Raw genomic sequence first — 13241 nt, forward strand, 5'->3', positions numbered from 1 at the left:
GTGTATTATTAAAAAATGATTATGCAATATATGATTTTTGTTTCAAGGGAGAAGTGCTAAAATTTAGGTAAGAAAAGAACGTTTCTCCCTATGGACCACGTTTGGCTATGGAGTCCATTTTAAACATTTTACTAGCCCATAAAACACTGCTAATGGCTGAATTTAGTGTTGTAAAATTCTGGTTAGTGAGATTTACTGTCTCTTTTGTAAGAGGTAGTTCAGTATTGGAAGTATTTTATAACGTTAAACCTTGTTGGTGGAGAAAAAGTACTTTATCAGTTAAGAGCTTTACACATTGTAGTGAGTGAACACACACTATAATTCAGATCATAGCTTTTTAAAATTTCTTTTATTTTCAAGCTGAAACATAAATGACATTGTTTACATAAACTTCAATATCTTATCTATCTGCAAAAGGGAGCTTTGGGAGATAGACCATGTTTAATATATGTATATAAATTAATGCAGCAGAACTACATACATTAGTAATCATATTTTATCACAATTATATTTGTGCATAGCCTTATTAAAATATTTCTTTTAAAGAAGATATAGCATGTGCTATTAGAAACATCTGTGTTCACGTTACATTTCCATTTTCTCTTACCCTGGCATTCATCACAGTCATTACAAGTGTTGTTGAATATAGACACCTACCCAAAGTTTAAGAAAGGGATCAAGTTATAGGTTACTGCTACTAAGCCGTTTACACGTGACACTTGAGTCCCACCAGTCTTTGATTTATTGCCACTATAATGCAAAATATGATTTAATTCAGCTGTCTGAGACCAGGTAAATGTCTATCCGCTTTATATGCAAGGTCACAGCTCACTAACTCAAACAATTACATTTTATTCTAGATTACCCTAAATAAACATATTCCACATTTATTATACTAGAGGTTAGACCACAGATGTTCTTTGCAGACTAACATTTTATAATTCAGAATCACTACAGTAACTCTAATTTTGTGAAGCCAGCTTAGACTTGGCAACTAAAGAGAATGCAGATTTTGAATGCCATTTGTACTGTGCAGTTAAATTTTTACACATGCCTTTTGGTCAGATGGAATTATCCACATGCTTTTTCTTTTGGCCCCGTGGACATTTTCCTCTTGTTAGCACTATCCAGGAATCCTCTATTCAACCTTTAACCTATGCATCAAGAAATTTCAGGAACGGTATGACTGCTGATTGAGGGAAAATATTTTGCTGAATATATTGCCAACATTTCAGAAAATTTCTACAGAAATTTGTAATTGAATTTGTGCACATTTTTTAGCATGTCTTTCCAGAATTGCTCCAATCAAATCATATTTATTAAGCAAATAATACTCCCTCAGAACAATAGTACAGACTCCGGAGGAATCTTCTTATTTAAGGCATAGTCCATTTCTTTGATGAGATTCTAACCGATCAGACAAATAAAATTAAAACACATGGGAATTAGTGCTTATAAAGCAGTATATAGGTAAGTTCTGATCTGTGCCATAATGTTATCAGTGGTGGAAATTTTAGAGAAACACGAGGATAATGAAAAGGGAGATGAGAAATGCATATAGATTGAGAAGTTATAGCATAGAAATAAAATCCATGGACTTTGACCATAAAGTCTGGGGTATAACTCAGGCTAAAAGACTTACAAGATGTGTGACCTTGAGCAACTTAATTAAAATTGCTAAATCTCAGGAGATCTTCATCTCAAAAAATGGAAAAGTGTAATTACTAACTCATAGGGTTTTGATAAAGTTAAATGAGATAATGGTAATTAGCAATTACAAAACACTATGTGCCCATCATTCTTCAAAATGTTGTACATTTATTAAGTCATTGAATCTTCCCAACAACCCTGTGAGATAGATACTATCATCTGCCCCCTTTTATAAAATAGAAAACAGAGATACAGAAAGTATAAATAACTAGTTTAAGGTCACATCTATTAATGGAGGAGCTGGGATTCTGATTCCAGATCTCATGCCCTTGGTAATGCTTTAACATATATATCCACATATTAGGTCTATGAGATCTGATGTGTGCATAAAATTATAACCATACCTTAAAACATTTTTTTCCAAAGGTTAGTCATTTTTCTTATAGATTTCTGCCCACATAAACGATATTTCTGAGAATAGGATACAGATGATACCCATCACAATTTATGCAACCACAAAGAAACCAACCAGATTGGTAATCCATTACAAAGTCTGTAAGAATTTAATTGTTTTGCTACTCCAGTTTGAGTGAATAGGTGTACGGGAGCTATCCAATCAAAGATAACTATTCGTGAAGCTTAAATTTTAGCAGTTGTTATTCTCAATGAAGTAATATTTTGTTGAAACATTGCAAGAGTACAAAATTAATTGCAGAGTCACGATTGACAGATTTCAAAGGGCGAACCCATATATGAGTTGAGTTTTCTCTTAGAGACATGGTAATCATCAACACTTGCTTCTTAACAACATACATGAAACTAAGAGTTTTAATATTCTCTGTGTTTGTTATTCATACTGTGCTGGACAAATTACTTTTCTCTCCATTTCATAACATAAAAAAAGGGAAATATTCTACTGCTTTTGTGTTTTAAGTAGTTTGCTACCTAACATTTTTATTTCAAGAGAGGAGAAACGATTGATTATATCAATCATGTAGATCTATTTATTCAAGTGAGAAATACAAAGTTGCCTCAGTCTTCTTACTTACTCTGGGAATTGAGTAACATTATATTGAGAAAGCACGCATTTATATATAATTTTCGACATGACAGATTACTTACAGATGTGTCACCACTTCCGATGGATCAGTTTATTTCTAACGTAAATCGTAAAAGCTATAACTGCGCAGAAATGCAGATATCGTGCTAAAAATGTCAGCTGTCAGTCTCAATTCTAGTAAATAGTATTTTCTGTAGAATGTCAAGCATCTTTAATTTTTGGAATACTAACTGGATATTCCTAGAGACGACATAGAACTATCAGAAACACCATGATAATAGAATTGTTGTGTCAAGAAATTTGAAATTAATAGCATACAGAAGTGGCTTTAAAAATGTATTATTAATAGAGAAGCTCCACTTCTCAAATGCTTTTTTACAGTTACTCTTGCATTATAGAGAAGTAGAGACTTAATAATCTATAGCTTAATAATGCCTTGTAATTGGACATTTCCACGTTCACCAACCTCAGAGTTGCAAAGTCCAGAATATTATCCCTGAATGAGGCATTAATTGATCTTTAAATACACGAACATCACGAAGTTTAATGTATTTTACTCCAAAGGTATTGAGAGTAACCCTAAGAGAGGTGAAGGTGAAGTCGTGACGACCTCCCCACCCACAGAACCATCAAGATGTGGTAACTCTTCCCCAGCTTTACATACACGTAAAGGAAAAGTACCCATCTACGGTCAAAAGAAATAGATAATAGTGCACAATCTTCTGGTTAATTCTGGAAAAAAACTTTTTTTCACCTTCCATCCTATCCTGTTTGTAAAATGAGTTCTGAGTGATAAGAGCAAGTCTAGTTGACATCATTAGAGATGGCAGCCTCGAAAGTGACAAATACTGTCGAATAGCAAAAGAACACGTGCAGGGCATGCTCAGTACAGACGCTGAAGGACAGATTCTATTGCAGCTTTGATAGCTGGAAATTAAATCTTTCTCAACATGTTGATGGGACTCATACTCTCCTTTGACAGGTTGGGTCACAAGAACTGCTAAGTAAAACCCAAGTAGCAACCTCAATTAACTGTTTCTTAAATATGCAAATTGAACAGTAGAGCCATGTATGTTTAAATCTTGAATTGGAGTGTTGTTTGTGCAGATGAAAGAAATTTCAAGACAAAATCAGTATTAATCATGGTAAGATTTTCTTCCAGACCCATGTCTGAATAAGAGCGAAAAATAAGATTGTTTAAACTTTCTGCCTTGCAAACAGTTTGCAATAGTTGTATTCAGATGGCTACAAATTGTGAACTGTTAGTGATATTTATTTCTATATCCTACTTGGTTTATGTACTTTGTAATGACCGTAAATGCACCAGGGGGTATTTACTCTGTATCAGATAAGAATATTTGATTACTCTTCTATAATTTTGATTTACATGGGAAGTGTTTACCTTACATATAAAACAACATAAAATCTATGGCATTTTTAAGTTTTTTCACCTGAGTGCAAATTCAAGAAAAAAAATAAGTACTCCACGTGTAATTTGAGTGTTATTTTTTTTTCTGCTCTTAGGTAAAGTAAATACATATACAAATATAACAGTCTACAAATGTGCAAATAAATCCTCAACTATTTTGAAAAAAAAGAATTTTAATCTTAGGACATCACTCTGAGCAAATCAGGAAGAAAAAGCCACTACAAGTTGCAGAAGTAAGAAAGCTTATATACAAGGACCAGAGAATGAAGGAAAATATAAGCGGCACCATGCCCAGGAGGGCTGCAAAGTGAAAGCTTGTGGAGACGCCCGCAGATCGCTTTGACAGTGGCCTGGTAGCCCCTGGGGACATGTTCGCAGCATGGGGCCTGTTGCAACCCCTGTACTAGTAGAAACAACCTCCTGTGTAAACATCTCCGAATCTTAGTATCAAGAAGCTTTCTGTTTAACTTACTGATAAAAAGATATATCATTAACTAGAGCCCAGATGTCAGTGCTTCTGTAAAAGAAAAGGAATGAAATTAATGTAAAGATAAGCAGGTTGGGCCCAGAATAGTTTTTTCATCCACCAGGTATTTGAAGTTAGTGGAAAAATCCTATTCTCAGAGTAGCAATCTGACCTACTTCCTCACTCGTAATTGCCGTCTTGCACTTCATTCACAGGAGTGCTCAGATCAAAGCTTGGGCTCAGCTGAATCACCCTTCCAGGGATGCAGTTTCCGGGAGAATTGTCACTTTCCCTGAAGCTTACATTTCTGGACATTGTAATAGACAATAATTTGCAGTTTACTAAAGGGTGTTTATGGGTGACTTTTTAATGTCGTTATTCAAGACAGACTTATTTCTATAAGTGTATTTCAGCAACGATGGGGCACATTCAAGCTTTTTACCATTAAAGTTGAAACAAACAGAGATCAAAATCACCATAAGCAGCTGCTCTTTCTTCTAGTGATCAAGACCAGAAATTGTTAATTCAATAACAGATTTTTGAGAGTATAAGACATTTAATTTGTTATCACAACTGTCAAATATAGCTTGACTGTGATTTCAGCATAAATAAGATATTAGAAGAAGGTAACTTTGAATTAAATAAAGACACAGACCCCATGCATACATGTCTGTATATGTACATATATGTTCTGCATGTTCTTTTGAGTGATGTGCAGACTCCCTGATTCATACCCTTGAATTACAGGTGCCCATGACTCTAGCACTGCACATCTTCAGTAACAAAAACAGAAACAAACAAACAAAAAAACCTAAAAATAATAAAAACCCAAGCGCCTCCTAACGCCTCACATTCTCATGATAACCACTGTAGATGAAAACATACTCTATTATATAAATAAACCATAATTGAAATAGTTCATTTCAATTTTTCATATGCTATGAAGCCATGGAAAACATGAAGAAATATGATGATGATAGATAGATAGATATAGATAGATAAAATAGGACAGTTTGAAAGGATATATACTGCATGATTTCAATTATATGACATCCCAGAAAAGGCAAAATCATAGAGACAGTAAGAAGATGAGTGGTTGCTAGGGGTCTGTGGGGAGATAGGGAGGATGAATAAGTAAAGCACACGGGATTTTCAGGGAATTTATACTATTCTGTATGACACTGTGATGGTAGATACACGACATTATACATTTGCCAAAATCTATTGAACTTAACCAAAAGCATGCAGGTTAGAAAATCACTGGACAGTTAGGGCATCCTGGGAAAGACTGTGACGGGAGAATCTAACTCTATTACAAATGCATGAAACATCCTCACGCCAAGGGATGGGGGTGAGGTGCTCATCCTAGAAACGTTGGAAATAGGTGGAGTCTGTAAGACTAAAGGCAAAATGTACTGTGTGCAAGCACTGTCTTCTAGTTGATAAAGTGATTTCCAAGGGGATACACAGGTTCACAATTCTGATGCTGCCATGACAATTCTGGTGCATGCATACTGGCATTAAACACGTAAGGACAAAGAGATTTTTCGCTGTCGGAGCAGGACTTCACAGACAAACAAGGAGAGGAGGCTAGAACGATCCACGTGGTAACGCATCAGAGTTGGAGACCTCAGCGTGAACTCATGTTTCACTCAATGTGGGTACCGATGGTTACAGATACAAATATGTACGGATACACACGGGTTCGTACACACACAAATATATCCTTGCTCAGTCAGGTGAGATGATCGCAAAGAGATTATGCATCAGTACCAATAAGCACATTCAGCTCCCAGATCTTGATTAATAATACTCTTCTCCAAAAACGGGAACCAGAGCTCCTTGGAGAAATGGCCGATTCCAGGATTGAGACGGGAAAGATACAAGATGAACTTGCAACATCTTGCAGAGTCAGAAAGTAAGAAAGGGCCAAACATGCACACAAACACACATCCATGGGGGATGGGAGTATGTCAAAGGACACAGGAGTCAACTGAAAGAGCTCCCAGTAGCCAAAACAAGAACAATTTAAGCAACAAAATAAATAAAATTGCATTGGATTATGACCCACCCAAAATATAAATAAATAACCACAAGCACTTATTGATAAACAAATGACTGAATAAATTAACAACTGGTGGAGAATTCCCGTGCCAAAGAATTCAAAATAATATACGTACGTTTTCCACCCAACAGGAAGGGTAGCCCGACTCTCTACTTTTTATGTGCAGGTTGTGCATAGTGATTTCCTTCCAAAGAATACAGCACAGTATAGAAAGGGTGAGGCTGGGAGTGGGGGACTATGCAGCAGAGAAACCTGAGAAACTCAGCCAGGTGACCAAGTCAATATTAACAATGATAAGGTATTTTGACAGTCGATAGCCTTGATATGATGTGATGAAAATAGCATTTTACCTCTGTGCTTTTCATTCCCCAAACCCATAAGAGCAGTCTATTCATGAGACTAATTCCAATAGAGGAACATCCTACAATATACCTGACCAGTTCCTGGTATATACCCGACCTCAAAACTGTCAAGGTCATCAAAAACAAGGAAAGTCTGAGAAACAGTCACACTGAAGAAGAAATTAAGGAGACAGGACAACAAAATGTAATGTTGGGTCCTTGATGGGGTCCTGGAACAGAAATAGGACATTAGATAAAAACTAAGAAAATCCAAATAAACTATGGACTTTCGTTAATTATGTATTGATACTGGTTTGTTAATTTTAATAAATGTATCATAATAATGTATGATGTCAATAAGGGAAACTCTGTGTAGGGGTACGTGGGGGCTATCATCATCTCAATTTTTCTGTAAATCTAAAATGGTTTATAAAAAACACATAGATGAGGAAGAGAGGATCTCTGTTCTCTAGGAGCTCACAGTCGAAAGAGGAGACATACCCGAGAAATTATAGTCGAGTGTGGTAAGTTTTGTGATAAAAGGAAGCATGGGGCTTATGAGAGTTCAGTGGAGGTGCACAGAACAACGGGCTGCAGACCTATAGAATCTTGGAGGAGAGAATGATTCTGAACTGAATATTACAAGAATCAAGGAGTTAGGAGGAAATGAAAAAACGCAAGACGCAATGAAGTCTAACCTTGAATGCTTAACTTCCTTTATCACCAGAATCAAGAGCAAATTCCCTCGGCTTTTACAGTCATCCCAACTTTGATTGAAAGTTTCCTTTACTGCTCTCTGACTCTGCATCATTTTTAACTCTCTGCTCCTATCAAGTGTGGGTACATCGATCTCTTAAACAAGTCTTGCGCTGTCTGGCCTCTTCTGTATGTGTTCTCACTTTGGAGATGGTGAACACATTTCTACCTCTTTAAAAAGGCTACGCAGCCTTCAATATCTGACCTGTCTCCCTACTCCTGGAAAATTCCCAAAACTCTTCAGTTCATAAGTTCCAAACTTTTTCAAACGCAAAGCATTCTTACCATACTCTGAATCCAATTTGAATAATTCTATTATTTTTCTTAAAATATTGCATTTTGGAATCATTTGCATTTCCATGTACTTATATATTTTATCATCAGTTATATTCCTGAATTCTCCAAATCCTCGACTTGTCTTGGAATCATTGTTTTAGAATTATAAGACTCCTTGGATATCATCTTTCTATTATTTGACAGAAGGAAAGAATAGGAACTCATACTTATTGATAGCCAGTGTATCAGGAACCCTGTAAGGCTTGTAAAATATGTTAACTTTTCAAATCCCCCAAAATGCCTGTAAGTGTTGTTACCTCCATTTTCTGTGCAATAAAGCTATTGAGGGATACTGTAGCTGTAAAACCTACCCAGACATGTAGCCAGAATCCTGAGTGCAGACTCCAACCAGCAACAAAGCCCAGGCTGTCTCTGCTCTAGCATTTACTACCTCCTCTGTGCAAGCTCAGGAATTGAGACCCATATAAGCAAGCGTATTTCTCAACAGTGTAAAGCTGTTTAGTGTCAGAGCCAAACTGCTTCTCACTTCTGTGTAGCGGCTGCATTCCTTGCTAGACATATGACCTGAGGCAGTTTTTCAGCACCCTGATTCACCAGTTTCCTCAATTTTAAAATGAGGCTTAAAATAGCACCTACCTCCTAAGGATGCTCTACAGAATGAATGAGATGATGTAAGTGAAGTGCTGAGTCGGCAGACACCTAGCAAACTCTGGTGCCATCACTGTTACTATCACTATACCTAGATGTCATGCTTTTTTCCCTTCAGTGCTCTGTGGCATAGAAAACATTCAGTAGTTGTTTATTTGTTTTATGGTTTCCGCTTTTACTTCTACCACAGTCCTCTCATTTTCCAGAATACAAAAACTGAAACAGTTATTTGACTTCAGTTCAAGAGCTTGACAGTTTAGTCACACGTAAGTGCCGAAAGAAAAAGAAGGATGTAGTTAAGGCTGTCAAGAAAATACGGGGATTGTCACACAGCTTTGGGCAGGTAGTGACAGGGGCAAAGCTGGCGCATGTAACGTTTCTCCCCCTTTCCAAACATCTCAGTGTACTAAGAAAGGGAACTTTGACATCGAGAGCATGCCGAGAAGAGATACTATTTCAAATGAAACAATAAAATGTGTGATAGATGTTAGTAATTAGAGAAACTGCTTAGTTCTTGTCTCACGTTTACTAGCTTCTCAAAGATTGTGAATAAGTTAAGGGAGTTTTTAATATTCCTCTGAAGTATGAACCCATGTACTACCTTGCATTACATAATTAAAAATGTCTTTGGTCTGAAGGGCTTCGATTTATCCTAGCGAATTAAGTGATGAATAGCTCATCTCTAGTAGGTTTTATTCATAAGGCAAACAAGCAAAGCAATCAATGCCAACTTTCGGGTGATGTTCCCTCCCCCGCCCCACAGAGGAGAAACTGAAGTTTCGTTCATCTCAAATATCATCCCACGTCAACCAAGAAGAAAGGCTGATTGGCATCACGAGGGTTATCTTAATTTTATTCATACCAGAACTGTAAATACAACTCAACTGATGTTGGGGGTGAAAGTACACAACCAAAGACTCAAATAGACCCATAATGAGGGAGGACTCACCAGACACATCGCTTGATTTTGTCATTACCTCATGCAAACCCGAATTCATGTCACTAATGTTTCCCCAGAAAAAGACGGAACACTCTTCAAAATAGAATAATACTTCAGAGTAGAAAGTAAACAATAAATGCACGCGTCCGTATGACCATCGACGATGTCCTCCGTGGCATGCAGAAAATTGACCACCTCCCGTTGCTCGTGTTAGCCGTGTCCGGGGTCAATAGGTTTCGCTTGTGTAGGTGGGGAAAACCCAAAACTTAGCCTGAGGTTTGAGTCAACTTCCTCTCCCCCAAAGATATACAGGAGCTTTTTAAAAAGCTTTTATTCTATACACCTTTATACATGGAGATCGAAACTGAGATAGCTGCAAAATGCTTGATCTCAAGGAATCTACTTTAATTCCATGAATTATACTGTAGCTAAATCATGTAATTGTCTAGGATAATAAAGCATAGCGTTAAAATGTGTGAATCATAAGAGGCAGTCCTGGCACCGTTATCATATGTAACTTTGCTGTGAATACTAAAACGACATTACAGGTGCTGATACTTTAGGAATGACTGCTATATATTTGTTGTATTTTTACTCTTTAAGTGGGCCATGCCCATAGCAGAGCAGGTAATTTCAGTCTGACCATTCATATGGTTTTATTAGAAGAACTTGGATGTTAGCAGAGACATATATGAATCAAACAGAGTAGTAAAGATTTGTTAGAAAGGCTAGGTTTCTATTTTGGATTAATAAAAAATGTTATTAATACTGAAAGAAAATATTACCACATCATTAGCTTTTCACATAGTTCATTTAAAATAGTAAGATGTTACCTGTAATTTACATTAATGTGTAACTGACATGCCCTATCGTGAAGTCACAATATTTAATAAATGAAACTAAAGAACAAATCAAAGCTGTTGGTTGAAGGATGTGGAGATGCCAGGGATTGAACCCAGGGCCTCACGCATGCAAAGCATATATGCTCTACCACTGAGCTACATCCCCAGCCCTGAGAGGAAGTTGATAGGATGATGAGTCAGTACATTTACTTCTCTTTAGACAATCCCTCCCTAGGGAATGAAAGAGCCCTGGATTCTTATAGTTTCAAATTCCCATCACAGAGACTTCTTAAGCATTCCTGGTGGGCCTATAAACTTTGTACCTTTAGTGCAGAATGCTCTTCTGCTTTATAGCTCAACATCTTGCTAGCTTCCCAAGCCTTATTTATAGGGCTGATGAAACACCATCTCCCTTCAAAATTCGTCTTATCTATATGGTCTCCTACTCATAGATGCAAGAAAATATTTTAGTGATAGTCCGTAGTTTCCCCGTTACTTTTATAGGAAATGGAAAAAAAAAAGCCTTTCTCCTCTCCTCCTGCAAGCTCCGTGACGGGGTACTGCAAATTAGACAGACAAAAGGCAGATGAACAAGAGAAAAACAGAGTTTATTAGCATGTGCACCAGGTATACATGAGGAAGAAACCCAGTGATGAGTAACTCAAAGGGGTGATTAGAACTTGGGACTGTATAGCACCTTAACAAAGGACAATATATTGATAGAAGACGTAAGAAAAGGGGTTTAGGCTTTTAGGGGTGCAAGACTATGGGAAGGTAAATATATGGAGGAGACTAACAGAAGATGAGTAAGGTTTGTGTGTGCAGACGCTTCTCCATGCACTATTGTCCCAGTGTAGGGTCGTTATCTCCTTTCCAGTACAGGGAGGGCAGGGTGGGGGGCCTCCACAAGGGGAATTTATGGTCCGTTTCCAGGCAGACAGGGGAGGGAAGAGAGTTCATCCTTTGTCTACTTTTTCTCTGTTGTCTCCAGCTCAGAATAATCGTTATGCCAGAGTGACATAGTTGGGGGTAGCCTATTCGGAACCACCTTCATTTCTTGCCTGGTGTGAAGGTGAGAAGAGGGGATTTTGTTATGGAAAAAAAAAATGAGGAGCTTACTTGTTGCAGTGACAGCACTTTCCTCAGGACAGGGAAATGTCATTCTGTTCACCAATAGACCTAAGAGTCCCCCTGAGTTCCATGACATTGTAGTGGCCAGAAGAATCAGCATTACTATTCTCGGAGACGGCTAAGTCCAAGACATAGGAAACTGCCAGCACTTGATTTTTACTGGCTGTGATGATAAAGATGAAATAGTTATTTGATAAATAACATTTTCACAATAAAAGGAATAAAAAATACTAGAAGTAGATTGAAGAACTCTTCTTTGGTTTCATCTACTTGATTACCGGAACCCATAACACTGAACGCAGCATATCCTTGATCTGACCATTCACGCAGGACCTTCTAAATATTTGATGAGCTCATCAGAGCCTTACAGAAAATCTAATTTCCTAGTTATCACCAACAGCATATTCTGGCTCTGACAATGTTTCTCTTCCCCAAGAAGAGGCAAACTTTAAAGTACACCCTTGCCCTATCTTAACAACATTGGATGTTCTTGCCTAAGACAAAATACTAAGAACAACAAAATCATTTATGAACCAACCCAATGATACAGGATATGCTGATGTTAATGAAACTAATAGGAGTCAAGGTCCAAAATAATTCAGAATTACCAAGAAAAAAAAAAATCACCTCTTCTCTTCAGCTCTGGTTCCAATACAATGATGGCTTTAGAAAACCCTTATCCTAATATTATGTTTTCTATAATCTTAGATATAATTAATTTGAGAAATATATGCTGATATTCCTTTGGAAAAATATGAAAGTACAGAATAATTTAAATTTTGATTAAAATACATCCAAAATATTGGTAATCCCTCTTGAGCAAGTAGTAAATTACATTGCCATGGTAAGTTTTAAATCTTTTATTTTAATAATGTTGGGTCCTCATACATCAGTGAAATCAAAGCTAGTAAAAACAGATGTGAGTGAGGTGTAAATTACTAATCTATATCCAGAACTCAAGCCTATATTATACTTTAAGAGACACTATACTAGTGACTGAGGGAACAGAACAGTTCCTCAAACTTTTATCCTATCACTGTGGCCAGGAGGGGGCATGCAGAATAAACTTAAGCTATTATTAATGCTTCAGGGTATTCATAGAAAAATCCATTTGTCTTAAAAGAACTTTGAGCCTGAAATGAAATGAACAAGGACAGCAACATTCTGAACGTTTCATAGCTTCTTTCAGTCCATAAACATCATACGCTTTCTGTAAAGTTATGTCTTGAGATTTATGCCTGTTTTGTTCCATATCTACTCAATTTAAATTCCAGAATCTCCGTACATGAGACATTCACCCTAGAAAGAGTGGGTTTCACTAGACTTTTCTGCTGAAAGATTATGGGATCTTCTCCAGAGTTAGACCCTGAATTGAGTTTCGTATTCTCCTCGCAGCGACACCCAGAGATTGGAAACACAACATCTCTTGCTGAGAGGACAAAAGCGCTCACACCTATATGTTCACATTCTTTCTCCCTCATCTTTGCCTCGTGTTTGCTTCTCCCTCTACCACCCGTTCCTACATAAGTATTCATACAAACCTTGTGACATGAAAATTAACTTTCAAGACCTCTTCTTTCTCTTATCAAAGCGTTTGCTGTTTGAAATTTTCTGAG

At 37.0% G+C, this 13241-nt stretch overlaps 1 non-coding gene across 1 annotated transcript; it reads right to left on the minus strand.

Annotated features, from left to right (window-relative positions):
- Positions 1-10586: 10586 nt before the first annotated feature.
- Positions 10587-10660, minus strand: TRNAA-UGC. Its single transcript has one exon. It is a non-coding gene; the product is annotated as a tRNA-Ala (tRNA).
- Between the last annotated feature and the right edge of the window lie 2581 nt (positions 10661-13241).

The sequence above is a fragment of the Balaenoptera musculus genome, chromosome 14, assembly GCF_009873245.2.
Source record: "Balaenoptera musculus isolate JJ_BM4_2016_0621 chromosome 14, mBalMus1.pri.v3, whole genome shotgun sequence".
NCBI classification, from domain to species: domain Eukaryota; kingdom Metazoa; phylum Chordata; class Mammalia; order Artiodactyla; family Balaenopteridae; genus Balaenoptera; species Balaenoptera musculus.